Source organism: Castor canadensis, chromosome 8, assembly GCF_047511655.1.
Source record: "Castor canadensis chromosome 8, mCasCan1.hap1v2, whole genome shotgun sequence".
Lineage (NCBI taxonomy): Eukaryota > Metazoa > Chordata > Mammalia > Rodentia > Castoridae > Castor > Castor canadensis.
In genome coordinates, this window is record NC_133393.1 from 143,900,916 (window position 1) to 143,922,462 (window position 21,547).

At 45.0% G+C, this 21,547-nt stretch overlaps 1 protein-coding gene and 1 pseudogene across 3 annotated transcripts in view; one reads left to right on the forward strand and one right to left on the reverse strand.

Moving 5' to 3' along the window:
* The window catches only part of Syn3 (synapsin III), a 441,204-nt gene that overhangs the window by 216,860 nt on the left and 202,797 nt on the right, over positions 1–21,547 (reverse strand). The gene's annotated exons all lie outside the window — the stretch shown is intronic.
* On the forward strand, positions 15,122–15,717 carry LOC109689549 (large ribosomal subunit protein eL27-like; annotated as a pseudogene).

Sequence of the window (21,547 nt, forward strand, 5' to 3'; positions counted from 1 at the left end):
TAGATCAAATGAAGATCAAATGATTCCCTTGGTCTAAAAACCTCTTCTTCCAGTTACTCACATGGCTCTTATTTTTGCCTTTATTCATGTCCTTACCTCATCAGAGAGATGTATCTGCTCAAAAGGAAGCTGACATTCCAGATTGCTGGAAGAAACTGTCTGTATTTAATTCTTGGTAGCTAATTTAAATTTTGGCCAATAACATGCAGTCTGAATAAAACCCATCTGTTTGGCCACATCTAGCCCATGAGGGTCCAATTTGCACCCTCTGATATATTGTGCGCCCAACCCTGGACTGGCCATTTAGGCATTGTGTCTGTCCTTAAGGGGCTTGTGGTTGAGGGAGAGAGACAGCCACACTGCCTGCTGTGAAGTATTTCAAGGCCTGCAGTAGAATTAGGTAGAGGGGTCCAGGAGGATGAGGGGTTGCTCCAATCTGAAGAGGAAGAAGGGAGAGGGACAAGGGCTTGCAGTGAGTCTTGCAAGATGAACTGAGATTCAGAAGTGGGTAGTGTGGACTGGAAGAGAAGCAAAGACTGAGAGACCTAAGGACAAAGATTGGGTCTAAGGAACAGCAAGATGTTCCAGTATGCTGGTCCTGGGGACAGGAAAGAAAAGAGAAAGAGCTAGTTTCAGATGGGCCAGGAGGGAGAGGAGGTGGGGGTCTTGATGATATGGTCATGAATGCATATTGGGTTTATCTTGAGGTCAGGGAAGCCATAAAGGGTTGTTATGGGTTTACTGTGGTCCTCTCAAAGGACCTCTCAAGGTTTAACCCTAATCTTCCCCACCTGTGGTGGGAACATTATTTGGAAATGGAGTCTTTGCAGATGTCAGCAAATTAAAATGAGGTCACACTTGATTAGTCTGGGCCTGAATTAAATGACTGGTGCCTTCATAAGAAGAGGAAATTTGGACACAGACACGCACAGAGAATGCCACATGACCAAGAAAGTAGAGATTAGAACCAAGGAGCCAATGTCCCCAAATCAAGGGTTAGCAAATTTTGTGAACAGCTATGGGTTACTCAGAGACATGGCCATGCTGACATTTTGATTTTGAGCTCTGGCATCCTGAGCCATGAGAAAACACATTTCTGATGATTTAAGCTGCCTAGTCTTTGTTACGGCAGACCAAGAAAAGGAGTATACCTATTACCTCAACAAATCCTCAAAACAACCTACGAGGTGATAAAATATTATTATTTCCTATGTCCAGGGAGTATTCATTCCATATTTACAGCAGTCCGGGAGACAGACACTGTCATCAGCCCAGAGAAGCAACAGAGCTTGCCTGAGGCCACACAACAGGTACCTGAGCTATGACTGCAAGGGTCCCATTTCCAGTCCCCACCCCGAGTTACCATAAGCTGGGCTTTCTGCACCAGAGCTGACACTCTCTCCTGACCCACACATCCTTGAATGATTCTCTACCATTCCCCACACCAAGTGACTTTCTTTAGGGTCCCTTGAGGATCGGCTGGGACAGATTACATGAAAAGCATTTAGCAAACTCTAAAGCTCACTCCAAAGGGAGTTACAGAATTCCAAGTGGAAGCCAACCCCTGGCTGGGCATGGCAAGCCTGCTCCAACAGTAGCTCTGGGATGGGCAGGGGCACCCACAGTAGCAGCCCCTACTCCCTGAATACACACAGGAAAGTTTTGAAACCTGGAAGTGCTCCATGGTGGCCACATAGATGCCACCACCCATGACCATGCATGATCATTGAAGTTGTAATGTCTGTTCGGCAAGCCTGAGCTCAGCTGTGCACCGGCTTCTGAGCTGCACCTCCTCCCAGCCACCCTCCCTGCTGGTTCCCAACTCAGAACCAACCTCATCTGAACAATGGAATGCCTTCAGCTGCACGAGTCCTTCATTCTACACAGAAGGAGATCGATGGGGACAACCGCACACCTAAAATATGCTGTCTGAAGTGTGCTTTGTTCCCTAGCCATGGATGTTGGAATTCTCAGCTCCCTATTCATGTCAGGTGGCTGGAAAGTCTACTGGTAGGCAGAATCTGAGAAGGGGAAAGGTGGCATTTGGGCATGTTGGATTTCATTCCTTGGCCTGGAGTCAACCCTTTCCTCCTTCCAACCATTACCACACAGAAGCCTGTTGAGGGAGAAAAGTCCTTACACAGTGCAATGCTGTCACCACTGCCTTGGGAAGGACCTGACCTCAGTGGATTTAAAAGAGCTCAAGATGCCAAGCCTGTACCACAATTCCCCATCCACTCATCGTTTTTGCATCCATGTATCCCACACTCACTGAGTCTATTGAACTCTTGTGTCAGGTACTATGCCGGTGCTGGGATAGCAAGAATAAAAGCCCATCTCTATCTCAGAGGAACTCACAGGTAAGTGGAAAGAGACACAAAAAAGTGAATGCTTGTAGCATTCCTGACACTCACAGATGACCTTTCCTGTGCAGGATCTTTGCCAGTTTCTCTGAAGAGTTTATTACTATTCATACTTGTATTTTCCTCGGATTGGCTCACTCTTTCCCTCTTTCTTAAATAAATGGCAGTTTGGGGATGATCCCTAGCAAAAATATCCATGAATTCACAGGTTTAACTTGCTAGATAAATTGTTTTCTACTACATAATGTACTAAAATATTAATTGTTAAATAAAAAGTAGTGGAGTCAGCACCTAAAACTATCTCATGCTGCCTCAAAGGTGCAGACCTCCTGGTGGAAGACACTAAGTGATGGCCCTGGAGTTCCATGTGTGCAGTAATAGAGGTCTTCATCCACCTGAGGATCTCAGCGCTCAATGTTCACACCATCTGTCGAGGTGGGAGGAGGAGGGAACCAGATCATTCTCATTTCCAATTTTCTAGACCAGAGGCCACAGGTGAATGGGCTCTGTGATGTAAGACCACATTTTCCAATCTTCTGTTTGCATTGAGGCACAATGATGGAACCAGGCATGATGGTACATGTCTGTAATACCAGCTACGTGGGAGGCATAGGTGGAGGATCACAGTCCAGGTCAACCTGGGAAAAAAGCCAAAGACCCAGTCTGAAAAACACCTAAAGCAAAAAGGGCTGGGAGTATGGCTCACGTGACAGAGCTTCTCCCTAGCAAGCATGAGGTCCTGAGTTCAAACCCCACTACATCCAGAAAAAAAAAATGATGAATGACTCCCATAGAAGCCATTCTCCTGGGATTACACTGGTGGAGTGTCATCTCCAGGACTTATGTTTAATCATAGCCCCAGCCAGGAAAGCATATCAAAAAGCAAGCAAAGACGATGATGCCACCTTCAAGATCATCTTGACCACGGTATATTTCTTAAGATGAAAATGATACACAATCTCCTGGACTTTCACTATCAATGACAAAAGCTCGTTTGCAACACCCCTGTTCAGGCAAATGAAATAAATCAGTGTATTGGGACACCATAGATTCCATGAGGCATTTATTCTGCAAATGTTTATATCAAGCACCTATTATATGCCAGGCTTATGACAGGCACTGGGGTTATGGTGATGGTCCAAGACAGACACAGTCCCTGACTCATATGGCTAGTGAGTAAGACTGATCAGATAATCAGTCATCCAATTAAACGTGTTAAGATGCCATCAAGGATGAACACACAGTACTGGCTTACAATAGCAGATTCTGTCTAGAATCTGGAGTCAGAGAAGGCTGCCCTGGGAGCAAGGCAACGGCTAAGTTCTTGGATGGAGACTTGAGGGTAACCACATAGGAACATTTCTAGTCACTCCTTATCATGCACTCACACAAGCCAGGTGCTGTCTCGTTTAATCTTTGCTGCAACTCTCTGATGTGGTCGCTGTTATTCCTGCTTCACAGGAGAGGAATCACTGGCTTAGAGAAGTGTAATGACTTGCCCAGGGGCACACAGCTGGCTTGTGACAGTGTGAGACTCAAACCCAGGTCTGTGTGGCTCTCAAGTTGAACTTCTACAGGATGTTCTGCCTCTGCAGGAGATGCACTGGCAGGTGCTACTGCTTGGAGGTTGAATGTCCCCAAAGGCCCATGTGTTATAGGCTTGGTCTCCAGGGTGGCAATATTGGGAGATACTTCCTTAGAAGGTGGGCCCTTAGGAGAGGTCCTTGGTCATTGGGGTGTGCCTTGAATGGGATTATGTAAGCCCAGTCTTTTCCCCTTTCGTCCTGCTTCATGGCTCATTATACGAACTGTTTCCTTCTTCATGTGCTCCTCATTATCGACATCCAGTGCCCTCACCAGAGGCCCAAAGCAATGGAGCTATCCAGTCTTGGACTAGAACTTCCAGAAGATGAGCCAAATAAACCTTTTCTCTTTATAAAGAATTGCCTCAGGTATTTTGCTTTAGAGATGGAAAGCTGACTAATACAATAGGGAAATATGACTCACAGTTGTACATTCTTTGCAGGTTACCACTGTGATGCCATCTATAGCTACTCCTTTTATCCTCAGTACCATTGATGATACAGGCTGGGCAATTACTGACACCTCCATTTTGTAATGGGATAACCATGGTAGAAAAGCAAAACATGGCAGACAGAGCTGGAACAAAGGGATCCCTCTCAGGCAAGGTTGTGCAAACTGTACTGCCCTCCCTCCACCTTGATTTCTGTTTTCCTTTGCCCACCTGCCTCGTTACAAATTAAGCAGCTGCCAGCTCCCTGGTTTGGGGTGCCATATCTGGTTTTGTGCTTTGGAGAACTATGTTTTAAGTTTGTGGTTCTGTGGGGACAAGGAGGTAAGTGAGATGGGTATTTTAGGAGTCTGTCCTGAGGATAACAGTATGGGCTGTTAGATGACTGCTGTACAAGGCAGGGCAGTGCCTGAGAGGGCAAGAGAGCCAAAGTCCTCTGAGCAGCACACTGTCAGGCCGCTCTTGTTTCCTTTCCAAGTCTCTGCAGGCTTTGGTATTTTCCACCTAAGTGTTAGCAGACAATTGCTGGCAGAGGACCCCGGAAATTTCTTTCCCCATCTCCACCCATGGAAGCTTTGCCACAAGGAGCTTTGTAATGTGCCATTTGCCCTACAAATGGGAGAGATTACCCTTGACATCAAATAGTCACTGTTTTGTAAGGGCTAAGAGCCTAGGTATTAGAATTACACTGCTTGGGTGGAATTCTGGCTCCCCAACTTACCAGCTGCATGACCTTGGACCAGCCATATGACCTTGAACAAGCTACTGAACTTCCTGTGCTTGGTTTCTTTATCCTTAAAATGAAGGTGATAATATTATTATGAGGATTAAATGACAGAGTGTGGGGCAAGCACTTAGTAGTCCTTGGCAAATTTAAGCACGTGATAAGAGCTAATTGTTATTGCTTCTCTCTCCATTCCGCCCTCTTTCCTCCCTCCTTCCTTCCTTCCTTCCTTCCTTCCTTCCTTCCTTCCTTCCCTCCCTCCCTCTCTTCCTTCCTTCCTTGTTCCTTCCCTTCCTCCCTTCCTAACTTCCTAACCTCCTTCATTCTCTCCTGAAATCCAAGTTACCAAGACCTGCCAGATGCTGTAGCTCAAAGTCTTGCCTAGGGTTCCACAGAAGCTGACTAGCTGAGAAGACTCAACTTCCAAGATTTGACTCTTTTTGATTTCTTCATCATCATCCTTGCTCCCCCGTGGTACCTCACACCTTGCATAGCTACATGCTCAATAAATCTGTTAGGGTCTGACTGAGTAGTGGTTAAGGCTACGGATCTAAAAACAAGACTTCATGCATTTGAATCCTGACTCTGCCATTTATTAGCTGTGTGAACTTGGGCAAGTTCCCTAACCACTCTGGGGTTTAGTTTTCCACCTATAAATTGGGATTGTGGAAATGTGTTTACCCCACAGAGCTAGGATGAGGCCTAAAGGAATTGATAATCAAATAGTTTCATGAGCACCAGTCGTGTAATAAGTGCTAGTTAGGTGTCAGCAGCAGAAACAGGGCTAAGCCACAAGTGCTGTTTGAGAGTCTTCAGCTCATTTTCTCATGGGTTTTTTTTTCCCCCTTCTTTCAGGGGCACTGTCATGGGATTCTTGGGCAGAAAGAATTAGAGTTGTGCACAGATGCACAGCAGAATCTGCTTCTCCCCTGTTTCCTTTTCATTCTCTTCCAGAACTGCTTTCCCTTTTATCAGAATAAATAAGCAATGTCAAAGAACTCCTTGCCTCATAGTGGTAAGGAGTCTCTCCCCCACAAGGCCTCCCCTTCCTATCTTCTCAGAGAGCTGGCATTTTTGCCATTTGAAACTATTCCCGAAGGAAAATTCCATAGGAAGGAAGGAAACAAATGGAGTCTCAGACCTTAACACTCTAACAGAAGGAACCTGACTTCCCTTAGTCCATGGATCTGGGCCCTAAAGAATGATCAGGAGTTAATCAGTTTCCGGGTCTCCTTGGGTCCTCCCAAAGACCAATGGAACCAGAAACTGTCTGTCACATGCACCAGGCCAGGAAACTAAAGACCTGTGGCATGAGATGCTCGGTCTCAGGTCACAACCGAGGCCAACTCTAATGCTGGGGCCCTGCCCTGTGGCTCCCATCTTGCATTTGCTGGTCTTCTTAGATGGGCACTGAGGACTGGTTCTCCTCCTTGTCCCTGGCATTCAGAGGGCAGTTTGGGGTCATGAAACAGGGGAGAATGAGAAAAAACAGACCCATGGCCTTGGTTGGAGAGGCAGTAGGGAGAGATATGGGCTTTGGTGAGCCCGACACTTGCCTCAGCCTGGGCAGTGGCTTCTAGGCTCTGTTACTGAAGCCCTGGAAGCATGGGCCAGAGCTTCCTGTGTTTCAGGAGAAGCTGGAATCTGAATTTTTCTGAAAGTCTTTCAAATACATTAAAATTCTGCTCAAGCCAAATCTTTGGGCCAAATCTGGCCCTGAGGTTGCTAGGGTTTTGTTTAAAGGATGTCTTGCCCATGATTCTCTATCATGCCACAATCCCTTCTCCACACTGAGACAGGTGGTCAGCCTCCCCCACACACATTATGTTGACATTGTGGTTCCAGGTAGAGTTTTGGTGCCATTTGCACTCAGTGCGTTCTTCTTTTCTTTCTTACTTTTTGTTTTTGGGCAAATTAACTTCCTCCTCTGAGCCGCAGTCTCCTCATCTATAAAATGGGCTCATAATAACAACTCTTTGGGGAGTTCTGGAAGGCTCATATGCAAAGTGAATGGCTTTAAGCCACTGGTGGAGCACTCAGCTGGTTCCCGTTATTGAGCTCTTACGTAAGGATGTGAAACACCCATGCATCCCACCGTGCACTCAGTTGTTGGGAAAATATTTTTTGAGCAGTTAGGTGTGCCTGACATTTTCCTAGTGGGTATTTTCACAGAATCTATGGTTTGGATAAGTGTCCCCAAAGGCCAACATGCTTGGTCCCCATCCTGTGGTGCTATTGGGAAGTGGCGGGGTCTAGCAGGAGGAAGTTAGGTCATTTGGGGAATGCCCTTGAAGGGGATATTGGGCCCTGGCCCCTTCCTTTCTCTCCACACTTCCTGGCCACCAGCTCCCTCTACAGCATTCTACTGTCATGATGTTCCGCCGTGCCACTGACCCAAAAGTAACAGGGCCTACTGACCATGGACTGAAACCTCTGAAACTATGAGCCAAAATAAAACTTTCTTCCTCAGTTGATTATCTCAGGCATCTTGTTACAGTAATAGATAGCTTATGACTAATACCGCAGATTAAAATGACCTACTAGAAGTTTCTCCTTTTTCAAGAAGTCCTCACCTGTTACCATAACTAAAATACCCCACATGCTCCATCTTCCATAGTCACTGCATTTTATCACCTCCATTGCACGTAAGACACATTGAAATGACTGCTCCATCTGTTTCCATGCTTCCTGTCTGCCTCCCCCACGTAAATACAAGTTCTCAGAACAGAGAGCACGTCTGTGTTTTTTGATGCTGCAACTCAGTATTTAGAACAAGGTCAGGTCCAATGTAGGTTCTCAATAAATATAGGTTGAGTGAATGGCAGAACCTGTCTTATTTTGTTTGTTTGTTTTTGTTTGGTGGTTCTGAGAACCTATCTTATTATGCCTGTGAGACTTGGCCTAAAGAAGAAAAGAAGGAGAAGTAATTCAAGGAATGCAAACTCCTTCAAAGAAGAAAAACCATTGTAGCAAAACATACTTTCATTTACTAAGTCCCAAAGAGTGCCAAGCCCTCAACATGTGCTATCCTCACGTCAGTCCTATGAAGTAGGTGCTCTTAGAACCCCTGATATATACATGGAGAGGCTTAGGTGCATAGAAGTGAAATCGTTTGCATGACAGCTCACACAGTAAGATGCAGAATCAGGGTTTGGAATGCAGACCTCTCTGATTCCAGCACTAAACTTCTCCACAATGCAAAAATTGATGGTGCCCTAATTTTTAAGAAACATGTACTGAAATATGTAGAGGTGAAGGGGCACCATTGTCCACAATAATGAGAAGGAGAAAGAGGGAGATTCAGGTAGAGAGAGGGAGGGGGGAAGGAGGAAGGGAGAGAGAGAGAGAGAGAGAGAGAGAGAGAGAAAGAGAGAGAGAGAGGAGGGTGACAGAAATATGGGTGAAAAGCACCTGACAATTCTTTTAACTGTTCTTAAAACTTTTAAGTCTGAATTATAAAACATTTTTAAAAGCCAATGGTGGGAGAAGAGAATTTGTGTGTGGGAAGAAGGGCATGGATTCTGCGTGGCTAGAATTACAGGGTAGAGGGAGGCTGCAGCAGGCTCGAGGGGCTAACAGCCATGTCGAGCAGCCAGGCTTTGTCAGGGCGCCAGGTGCAGCATGGACAGGATGCAAGGCAAGGCTCCACACTTAACCTTGACTGCCTGTCCTGGAGCGTCATGAAGGCTTCCAAAACTAGAACTTAGTTCTTCCCTAAAGCTACCGCAGGGAGAACGTCTTCTCTACCCCAGACAGGATAGGAGCATCGGAGTGCTGGTCCTTCGTGCATGTAATTATGCCCTGGATGCAAACATTGCAAAGAAATGCCCAGAGATGGTAATTAAGTCATCCAAGACCATGGAGGACTGGAATACCAGTGTTCTAAGTTCCCAAGTGCATTCTGATTTCTTTCTGTACCATCATTCTTCTATTAAAGGACCCTAGTCAGTCTTGTATCCTGATTTCTTGAAACACAGACACAGACACCATCTTTCTAACGTGGGGGTCCATGAGGGAATGTATACATACCCATTCCAAACATGGGCTTTGGGTCGGACAGAACTTGGTGACATCACTTCCTATCAGATAACCTTGGGCAAGTGACTTAACCTTACTGAGCTTCAGTTTTCTCATTTGGAAAGGGGGAACGGTGAGATCTACCTTGTTGGGCTGTTGTTTCACTATTTCAAAAATATTATTGGATCCTGATCTGGGTGCTGGGATGGAGCAGTAAACAAGACAGAAACTGGCCTTGCCTTACTGCACTTCCACTCTAGTTCAAAAAGTTAATAAACACAGATGCAAGAGCAGTAAATCCTAAAAACAAAATAAATCTGAAAAAATGGGACAATGGGACAGAGACTGGGGATGATTGTCCCCTTAGCTGGGACAGATTTCTCTGGGAAGGTGACATCTGAGTGGGAAGGTGACATCTGAGCTGGAAGGTGAAGAATGAGAAGGAGTTGGCAGGCCATGGCCAGACCTGAGGAGGCAGAGGGAGGACTCAGTGTTGCCCTGGAGCTGGATCTGAGCTTGTGGTGGAAAACTGAGTTGGAGCAGGGGAGATAAAGGCAGCGCCAGCAGGGACCTGCCTCCAGCTGGGACTCAGAGTGGGGGGACATTCAGAATTTATGACAGGGCACCACGGATGTAGCAGAGTTTTGAGCAGGAGAGTAATATGATCCAACTTAAAAATGTAGATAATATGTGCTGTTGTTATTTTGGGATCTGGTAGCTTTATAATTATTATCTCTAGACATTGCCACTTATCATTAGATTTCCAGAAGGTGGGTGGCCCATGGGCACCTTCATTCTAGGGGGCAGTGGGCTTGTGTTCACCTGACCAGAGAATGGGGAGAGGAGTGGGAGCAAATCCTGACCCCTTTGACTTTTTCCCCTTCCCCTCCACAAGCCGGATGCCAGCTCCTCTGCCAGGCCAAGGGGCAGCCAGGGTAGGATGGCAGGGCCTGCTCTAGCTGGCTCTGGCTCCAGGACTGCAAGCCGCCTTCATGTTGCTATAAAAATGCAAAGCATCCCAGCCATTTTAATTACTGGGCATTGCATAAGCCAGCAACCAGTTCATACAAAGGAACACAGAAGAAAAATGATTTTTCACCCTGCCGATCCCCTGCTTCCCCCTAACATCAGCCTCCAATCACAGGCTCCTAAGCCTTGAAAAGCACTCCAGGTATGTGCAACCTTGTCTAGAGTTTGTTGATATGACATCAAGGCCTCTTTTCTCTAAATACTGAGGCAGAAACAGTTCTAGGCACCTTCAGACAGCTTGGAAAGTTACAGCTCAGACTCCTTGCTAGGTTGAGACTACTGTAGGGCTCCATCTCATATACAAGGAGAGTGTTGTTATAGCCTAGAGTCCAGTGGGCAGTGGGTGTCCCTGAACAACAAGTCAGGGGCTTTTAGGTCCTGAAATTCAAAAAATGACTTTGCTATAAGGTCCTCATAAAGAGTGAATTCCAAACACCATATCCAAGGGTGGAGAAGAGTTACTTAAAAGTTTATAATGTGATTAGGAAATCCTCCAGGCTTCCTAATTTTTATTTTTCACTCACCTTTGAACTCTTCCTTAATTGTTAGATTAGATTAACTAAATCTAATCTAACAATTTGTTGAGGACCTACCCTATTCCAGGCATTGAACTAAGTGCTCAGAAGTAAAAACACAATTAGCCCTTGTAAAGACGTCACAGACCTTGTCACAGCCACTGTCAATTCAAGTTCAGAGTAATAAATTTCAAGTCAGATCATCTGTGATGTGTGGCACCCAGCTCGGATGGGGGCAAAGGCTTCTTGTAGGGGACAGTGACTAGTAACAACATTGACTTAACAGCAATATTGACAATGGCCATTCATTGACACTGACTCTGTCCAAGGCATTCTGCTAAATCTTTCCTTGTGTCATCTTGCTTAATCATTACACTCTGAGGTAGACTCTAGAGCTGTCTCTGTATTTCAGATAAAGAAATTGAGGCACCAGGAGGTAAAGTTACTTGTCTAACATCACAGAGTTAGGAAGAGGCATGGGTGTGCTTATAAACATTTAACAAATAGCTCTTCATGACAAAAATCCTTGATCTGTAGTGTTTGCCAATTTCCATGGTGTAAATTTTAAGTTACCATTGTGATGTCACCAGTTGCAGAGTTGGGAATATTTCTACCATACACAGAGCAATAGGTGGAAATAACCTTCAGTATAAGAGTGTAATGTGATAAAATGCAGACAGCCTCTGACTTATGATAATTTGACTTAGTTTTTTCAACTTTGTGATGGTGGGAAAATGACACTTCTTCAGTAAGACCTATACTTCAAGTTTTGAATTTTGACCTTTTCTTGAGCTACTGATACATGGTACAATCCTCTTTTGAGTTGCTGGGCAGTGGCAGTGAGCTACGCCCAGTCAGCCCTGCCATCACAAGTGTAAACAACCGATACTTTACGGGGTACTATATTGCTAAGCTCTGATCATGTAGATCAGGTACATGAAATGCATTTTTGACTTATAATTTTTATCCTATGATGGATTTATCTGGATGTAGCCTCATCATAAATCCAGGAGCATCTGTGATTATGAAGTAATGAACCTGTGAGTGTGATGCACACCTGGAATTCCAGCTACTTGGGAGACAGAGGCAAGAGGCTTGCCAGCCCAGGAAAAAGTAGTGTGAGACCCTGTCTGAAAAACAAAAGGATGGGGGCCTGGCTCAAGTGGCAGAGTGCTTGCCTAGCAGGTGCTAAGCCCTGGATTCAGCCCCTAGTACATGTGTGGGGTTTTGAAGAGGAAGTAATCAAGTTTTAAGTGTTAATTACCTTTGCTTTGAATATAATTTATCTAATCTGTGAGTTTATATAATTAAAATTTTAACAATGGCCCTATTTAACGACTGATTCACAGGATTCTGGAAAATGCATATCCCTGCAGGCTCTAGAATCTTGCTTCTCAGACCCCAAGTAAGAAAGAGCAGCCAAGTGAAAGGAGGACAGAGAGTCAAGGTCAAGGAAGGAGTATAAACATAGTCCTAGGGTATGAGTATGAAAGGAAAGAAAAACAATATTTAGTGTTTACAAAATATTTTTAACTGGCCACCACCGTGCGAGAGATGGTGAAGGCAGAGGGTTGGACAGAGAACTTCAAATTCTGGCTTCACCACTTGTTAACCTTGACCAAGTTACTGTGCCTCAGCTTTCTTTTCTGTAAGTAATGGGCTCTTGATAGTAATGGGCTCTACATCACAGAGGTGCAGGAATGGAAAACAATTATATTACAAAATATGCAGAACAGAATCTGACACACAGTCCATGCTCCATGTGTTAGTTGTTTATTATTTGATCTTTGCAATTTCCTCCATAACTTATGTTTAGCTCCATCTTACAGGGAATAAATATATGCTGAGAGAATCATTTAATAGTTGGAGGACTTGGAAAAGTGTGCTGATTCCAACCTCTGTCCTCATCCAAGAGATAGAAAGCACACTGACCTAAGTACTGACATCCAGGGGTCCTGCTGGCAAACTCAGTCCCTACTGAGTATCGCTCCATAGGGGCCATAGTGGAATCATGCTTTCACACACCTTGATTGGCAGGTGCAAGGCATTCTGGGAAACAAGACCCACCTGGAGATAGAAACTGGGCATCGAACTCTCACAGCCCTGATTTCTCACACGCTTCCCTTCTCCACGAGGAGGCAGGTAGCAGAGGGTTTAGGAGCATGGGCACTGTGTTCAATTCCAGCACACAGTATCCTGGCCATGTGAGCTTGAGCAATCACTCCATCTCTCTGTACCTCAGTTTCCATATTTGACAGAAGGATGCTGATGATAAACTCTTCTACTTTTGAATTAGCATGGATTAATATATGCAAGTCACCTTGCCTGGCATCCGGAAGGCACTTTGTCAGAATTAACTACTATGTTTGTTTTCCTTTTTGCTTCCTCTTCCTCTACCAGGGTTTTCCTTTTCACTTCCCTTCACTGGGTGCTTACTGGTATGGTCAAAAGAGCTGTGGGAATGCTTCTTCTTATAGACACAGGTCACTAGACTTTAACTACTTTCTGGCAGGGGCTGGTCTCTTTCATCCTCCCCATTCCCTAGTGCTACACCCTGCACAGAGGTTCTTAGTGAGAATTTACTGCATGCCAGCACAGTGTTGTGTTTTGTGTTCATCATACTGTGTTTGATCCTAATGAACCTCCTATGAGGTGTGAATCTCCATTTTACCATGAGGTACCTGAGAAAGGTTCAAGGTCATGGTAAAAAAACGAAGAAGGATTGAAACCCAGGTTTTCTGATATTACAGGCCTTGGTACTGTTGTCAGGTTGCCTTGTAGAATATTCCATTGGGAAGTTTTAAGAGATCATTGAATTCAACCTCCTGGTTTTACTCTCAAAGAAAGGGGTTCACTGGTTCACTCAAGGTCACACAGCTATGGTGTGCAGCAGAACTGGGACAAACATCTGGTATATTGCCTTAATCTCACATTTGAAATTTCAGGAGGAAATGAAGCCATATTCAATAGCTTTAAAAAAATGTACTGATCCGTATGCAATCAGCTTCTCTTTGAGTTCTCGGCCCTTTCTTTGTAATACAAATGTAATTTTCCTATGGCATCTCTCCAAATTCCAAGTAAAGAAGGGCACACCCAACACCTCTAGAAGTTGCCTGCCAAGTTATTTCTCCTCTTTCTCTCCACTTCAAATCAGACAAAACAGGAATGATATCTCACTTGTCTGCTGATCAAACTCTATTCCCAGCCCTTGAGGGTAGGTATGTGTGTCTGATTGCTGTTGGATCATATAAGGACCAAAATCTCTGAACACCTAATGCCAGCCCAAAGGGCAAAGAGGAAATCACAAGCAATTCAAATGCCCCATAGGACCTGTGGACAGAGGGACTCTGAAGTCTCCAGGAAAGAGTACTGACTTGAAAACAGACCTTGGGGACTGAAGTACAATTGGGCTGCTTCTTGCTTATAAGAAATTGGACGTGTGATTTAACTTCATTGAGTTTCAATTTTCTTGACCATAAAATGTGCATAAAATAATATTTCTTATTTAGAGCTGTAAGGACTGGAGGATATGTCTGTAGTAGATGTTTAGCTAATGTGAATTCTTTTTTTCTTGTCTGGGAAATCTTTTTCAGGTTATCATCCCATTTCAGCTTATCATCTTGATAAAAGTTAAAGGACAGAGAAATAACTATTTGGTGACTATTTCTCCTGAGCCCAGCACAGAATTAGAAAAACCTGGAGTGATAAAAAGATGACAAGATACTGCTTCTGCCTGTACTCCTGTGTAACCAAAGAAAAGCCCACCTCTTTGGGTCTAGTTCTGTGTATATGAAACAGGGGGGTTAAACTTGGTGACTCTTGGCTCTTTCTTAGCAATGATTTGCTGCCTAAACATAATATGGGGTTCCAAATACCTTCTGTTCCATGGTTGAATGAGCCAGTACTGTGATCTCATGGTGCACTTGATCTCTGTAGCTCTAACCACCAGCCGTTGTTTTCTGTATCTTTCTCCCCTACTAGACTTGGAATGCTTTGACAGCAGGTCTGTGCCTTGTTCACTGTTCATCCCCAGTGCCTAGCATATATTGTAGACACTCTGCCAATGTTTGGTAGAGGCAGGAGGGAAGGAAGGAATCCCATCCCTGCCTTTCAAAGAGTTGACAATCACCACTGACACATCAGTAAATAGAGAATGTCAGTAAGGTGGTCATGATAAAGGGTACAGCAACAACTTGGAAATAAGGCTGCCTGACTTCTGTCTGACTTTATGAACGAGCTCATAAATTCATGGACCATGCAAAAGTTTAACCATCTGTTGTAGTAATTCAAGACAGCAAAAGTTGAGTTTAAAACCTGGGAATATCCAGAACTCAAACTTGGCCTACAGATAATCATTGGTGACCGGAATCTATAATGCTTCTATGCACAAATGCCCTTCCTTCCTGTCTGCTGTAGGCCTGGGTGGCTGCTGTTGAAATGAATGGCTCAATTCATGAAACCTGGGAAAGTGGCTCTGCTCCTGGCTGGATGCTACTCCAGATGCAAATCCATCATTGCAAAGAACATTGATGATAGACTTCAGATTGCTCATACAGCCGTGCTCTGATGGCTGAAAGTGACCACTATCTCTATAAAGTGACAGCTGCAAGGACAAGAAGAAAATCTGCAAAGACATCAAAGACCAAGTTTTTTATGAAAGTTTATAACTACCATCACCTCCTGTCCACCTCAAGACACTCTATGGATATCTCTTTGGACAAAATCATTGTCATCAAGGATGTTAAGCAGAGAACTTTCTCTTAAATGCAAGGCTCAATAGGAGGCCAAGGTCAGGTTGGAAGAAATATATAAGATGGGCAAGAGCAAATGGCTCTTCCAGAAGCTTCAGTTTTAGATGTTTGTTTGTTGCAATCACAAAAATTCCTAAAAAAATTGAAGAAGCCAGTGAATTGCAATATTTCCAGTGCAGAAAAAGGCTGGGGAAAGATGTTGGAATGGCCATTCTTAAGCAGAAACCCAAGAAGACTAAAGAGCCAAAAGTTGGCATTGTGTATCCAGCATTATCACTGTCCAGCGAGAGGAACTTTGGGGCACTGTCACTTCCTTGGAAAAACCTTTGCTTCCATCAAAAGGAAAATTCCAAAGTGTTTCACGTGGAGGCCCCTTCTTATGATGACCTCACTCCTTGTGTCCTGACTGCACACCTCCCAAAGAGTTCTACTGAGTAGAAACTGGTTTCGTATGTAAGGCGCTGTCTCTGATGATCAGGAGAACAATAAAGGGGTCGTGTTGATATGGGTTCTCTAGCCTATGTGGCCATACACTACCTTACTGGAACAACAATAAAGGGATTGTGGCTAGCATGTTGCTCTCTTATGAATCAGCTGTGTCCCCGAGACTGCTCAACTGTGGGATCCTCTCTACCTGAGAGAACCTCTCTAGCCTATCAATATAACCTCTCCCAATAACCCGGGTTACAGAACCTTTCTTGCCATGAATTTGTGAGGGTGATACTAACTACCCACCTCCCACTTTCCTGCAATTAATTGGTTACTTTATTCTTTCAGTATTTGGTAAGTCCCTACAGTGGGCAGAAGCTGTGCAAGGCAACTGAGAAGCATCCAGTTTCTTCCTGTCCAGAGGAGAATCCTACATATCAACCACTAGGCAATAGAGAGTGAGAAGTGCCGGAATGGATGTCTGGCAGATCCACTGTGGGTGGGAAAGGAGTGAGGGAAGAGAGGAAAGGAGAAGGTCAGGAAAACATTCACCAGCTTGTGACTCCAGCTGAATTCTGAAATATGTGATTCTCAGCAGATGAGGTAGAAGAGGGTGGACTATATGAAAGGATGCAAGATGGATGACGGCAGTAAAGTTTAGAGTGGGAAGGAAGGAAGGGCCTGCTGTGGTATGACTGCAGGGGTGACAGTCACATCATGCCCTTTATGAATAGTATCACCTCCAGCTGCAGATGTTGGTGCCTCAGGAAGAGTCAGATCACAGAGGACCTTACCTGTCTTTGGCATTTAAGACTTTGTTCAGAAAACCACGAAGAACAGGTGAATCATTTTAAGCAAGTGATAGCATGATTTCAGACTTACATTTGAAAAGGTTTATAGGAGCAGCTGTGCAAAAGTTGAATTTGGTAGAGAAAGACTCAGCAGGGTAACCAAATAATGAGACTGTTACATTTTTCGGGAAAGAATCTCTGGGCACCTGACTCAAGGCAAAAAACCTACGAAGCGGAGAAAGGGATGGTTAAAAGAAACATATGGTATGAATGTCTCCAGGCCATGGTGAATGATAATACCATTCAAGGAAATGGGTCACCCTGCAAGGGACCCAGGGGAGAAAACAGTGAGTTGGGGACAACTGGAGTCTGAGGAGGTCATTGAACCTGCAGGTGGGATTGCCCATGAGGAGGGTAGATAGAGAGGAGAGGGGATCAGAGGAACATTGTTACCCGCAAAGTCATCCCAGTGCACACAGCACAGTGGTAGGTAGAGGCCACGGGAGTAGCTGAGACTAATGAAGATGAATGTATGGGGTTAAAAGGGAAGGGAAGGAAGCCAAGGACAGAAAATCACCAACACTGAAGAGATGGGATAGTCTGCTAAGAAGACAGAAAAAGTACAGTTACAGAGACAGAAAGAGAAAGCCCAGAAAAAGAGGAGTTTCTGCAGCCTAGTCTAAGGAAGCATGGTATCAGTGATGTCAGATGCTCTTTGGACTGTCCCACAGCACAGGACATGACCATTCCAGTTCCAGCAGTCTCCAGGGAGAAAGGCAGAGAGAAAGACAGCTCAAGTACATTGCAGAAACAAGATCTCCAACCCAGTGTGACAGGAGCTGGGCCACATGTCCAATCATTCCTTCCCAAGCCTGTGGGGACAATCGTGTGTGCCCTCTGTGTGGAGCAGAGCCTGCAACCTTCAAAGAAGCCACAAAGGAGCTACTCATTGTTAAAGGAAAAGCACATGCAATTCGTGGGCATAAGGAACACATTAGAATGGAGTTGAGGAGAAGTTCTTGTCTCTCCATCCCATATGATCCTTCACAGAAATAATCGACTGTCTAAGCATATGGTCTTTAAAAAAAAAAAACAAACCAAAAAACAAAAAACAAACCCCAAACCAAGAGCTGGAATATTTAACTCTGCTTCCCATTTCCAACCCCAGAAAACACAGGACTCAGAATGTCTCTACCGCACACATGTGTTTTCTGGCTTAAAATTCCTGGGAGTAGCTCCCTGTGGAAAGAAATATGAAAACCCCAGGATTCACGTGAACACAGCCAGAGACCCTTTATCAAGGGGTCTTCGCTTCCCTGGCAGGCCTGGGGGAGAGCTGGGGCAAGAGACGTCCTGCAATTTTACAGCCATGAAATTGGCTCCAGATGGAAGTGAGGAAAGGTTTTCACTCCCTGCTGGTGCCAGATACAGAGAACCTGGAGTACCTACCTTTTTAGGTTCATAACTGCTCAGTGCCAGGCAGCAACCCCAGTGAGGGTCTGGTCCCAGCTCAAGGTGATGGGAGGATTAGGCTGTTTGTTTCTTGGAGAAGGCTATTTTGAATATGATGACTTTCACATGGGCTGTAGGTTTGGGGGAAGGCACTGTGGCTTGAGTCTGAAGGGGAAAAGAGAGGAAGCAAAGAGGTACTTCCCTACGAGGCAAAAGAAGGGACCCATGCCTTGTCAACACCTTCTCCAGGTTGAATTTCCACAGCCCAGCTGTGCCTTGGAGGACAGGGACTGTGGCATCCTCTGTGGTGTTCCCAGACCTCCCCATGGCCCCCAAACCAATGATTCACAAGTATGTCGCTTCCCAAGAGAGCCTCTCCCCCTTGGGTTGACATGCGGCCAGGCCAGGGGTGGAGGAGCTCCAGCAGCTGTGCACCCAGACGGGATGTTGACTGAGCTTTGTGGCCATCGCAGACGGGAGGGGTTCACTTCACCCACTCAAGGCACTCACCCCCCACTGGCTGGCGTGGAATTGTGCCTCTCCCAGCTCCTCAGAGACTAGCTGGCTGCAGGCTCAGAGAGTGGGTGTTCTCTGGCTTACAGTGCCCCCTAGCACTAGTCAGAGGGATAAGGCTTGGTGAACTCTCCAGTCGCTACCTACCACCTGCCTGATTATATCCTGAGCACTGTATTAGGGCTATCACTGGACCCACTCAGCCAATACTTAGCTGAACTCTGTTAGCACTGCTCCATCCCTGTCCTCAAGGGGCTTTTAGTCAAGGAAAAGAAATAGGTAGGTAAGCAAGCACATTAGAGTCAGCTAAGTATTGTAAAAGAAGGAAATACAGGATGTTACAGGGATACTTGGAGAGGGACTCAGAGAAGGCTTCCTTGAGGAGGTGACATCTAAGCTGAGATCTGAAGGGCGTGAAAGAGCCCAATGAGTTTTGGGGACAAAAAAGACATGTTTCCCGACCTTTTAGCACTTTAGATTCCAAGAGGCAAACACATGAAAAAGTAACTACCGTGGGCTCCACCAGAAACGTGACTGTGTCTCTCCTCTACCTTTGCTACCACAGTCTTCACTGAGATTTGTTTTCAGCCTTGAATGTTGAAGGAGGGCACATTAGAGTCAGCTAAGTAAGCAATGTAAGCATTGATTGAGAGACTGATGGTTGTTCTTCAGCCTCGGGCAATAGCTGTGTGTCAAACCTGCTTACATGGTAAGATATATCATGTCTTCAGAACTATTCACCTTGTCCTTGAGAATTTCACTTGGAATCTTTGCCACTTGGAGAACATTAAATTGTATTTTTCATCCAATAAACATGAACATTGAGGCCTAGACAAGAGAAATGACTTGTACAAGGGGCAGCAGTATTTGCAAGAGGTCTCAGGTCTGACTTATCATTTTTTTCATGGTAGCCTCCTTTTGTCTCCCAGAAAGTAGGTTTTCATGTATCTCTTCATAGAGTACACTCGGAATGTTTTCAAAAGGTATTAGATCAAAATTTAGAAAGAGAAAAATAGTAAGTGCACAAGATAAAACCTCTTTAGAGTATATCACTATATTTGTACTGATTAGCTGAGAGAGTTTTATTAGCACAACTCTATTATTGTAATAGAGAACTATTTAATCAGAGTAGGTCGCTCTCCACGGGCTGTACAAGAGACACTGAAGCACATTTGTCTACATCTGAAAAGCACAGCCAGGATCTGTGAATGGCTAGGGTTTTTGAGGCCAGAGTGCAGGCAGTAGGTCACATGCTAAAGTTGGCAGGGCTGAGACCCATGAATGTGCTGGAGAGAAGCCAGATAAGGGACAGTAACCACAGCACAGTCTTGGCTCTGCCACCAGCCGACTGGAAGACTTTGGACAAGTTTCTTCACCTGTCTCAACCTTTATTTTCTTACCTAGAGATCCTTCTATGACTTCAGAGTATCTAATAAAAAATCTCCTACTAGATCTGTTTTTGAGATCCCATCTCAACAAATCAACCAGATGTGATGTTAAGTGTCTGTAATCCTAGCTATGCTGGGGTAGGAAGCTGTAAGTAGGAGGAAGCCAATCCCAGACCAAAACACAAGATCCCATCTGAAAAATAACCTAAAGCAAAAAGGGTTAGGGGTGTGGCCCAAGTAGTAGGGTGCCTATCTGGCAAGTATGAGGCCCTGAGTTCAAATCCCCCAACGCAAGGCAAAACAAAACAAAACAAAAAATTAAAACACCTCCCACAGACTCATGCACTGCAATTTGATACACAGGGGTGGACATGGCCTCACCTTTCCTAGAAAAACCTCAGTGAAGGAAATGCCAGGTGAGCCTGCAAGGTGGAGAGTGCATGTTCTTCAGCCTAGCCAGGATTTTAAAATCTCTTATAGTTCTCATCTGTCCAAGCAAGCAGGAGGGCTACTATCTCCATTCTTACCCTGAGTTCTAGGTCTACTCCATCTAGCTTATTAAGAAGACTGAAGAAAGTAAGTTTTGAATTTTAGGCCAAAGACACCCTAACATTAGGTTGACAGCTGCAAAGCCTGCCTGCTGTAGGGACCCATAGGAGGATTCATGGGGCTTCCCCTTTTTGGTCCTCAGGGTGGGGATTGAACTGACTTCATAGAGGTGGACACGGGGAGCCCCTACCAGCTTAAGCACAGGGGAGATCTTCCCAATAGAAAGGCTCTTGTGGTTCTCTGAGATCCAAAAATGCTGCATAGGCTGGTTTAGGAGAGGAAGTGAGAGCAATAAACAAAATGTCAAACATTATTTCATACCTTTCAGCCAAAGAAACAATCAGATTACACTTCAACTTTTGTAACTAAGTAGCAGCGGGAATCCAAGTCCTCAGTTTCTGGGAGGAATCTGCTGTGTGACGCTCAGAAGTTACCTGCCGGGTACTCAGCTCCAGGCAAGGCTTTCCCTTGGGGAAAATATTGGCACTTTGGACAAAACTGTAATACAAGAAAGGAAGGGAAGAGAGGTCCTCTGTCACGTAAGGTGCTTATCCAAAGTGGATTTGGTCCAGAGAGTTTTTATAAAACCTTCCACATGACTGGCATTGTGTGAGTTTTAGGGACTCTCTCAAATTCCAAGTATGTCCTCATTCAACTGCAGCCTCAGAGTGGCCCCAGGGTGCTCATTGCTCAGGGCTCAAATGGCCATTGGTCATATCCACAGGCAAGTCTCCTGGGATCCTGTTTTATTCTTAGAGGGTTAAAAGGCAGTGGGTGGTAGTAAATATCCCAGACCTCAAAGTATTTCTAGTATGGCTGGGGAAATAACATAACCATGTCCCCATAAGACAGTGTGCTGGACAAGTGCTGAGGGCGGTCACAGCTCTGTGGGACAGGCTGTAGCTAGAGTTAAGGAACAAAAGGTCTTAAGAGCTGGGTGGGGGGCAAGGCAGAAGATGTGGAAACCGGTTTCCTGTCATCTGGGCTAAAATGT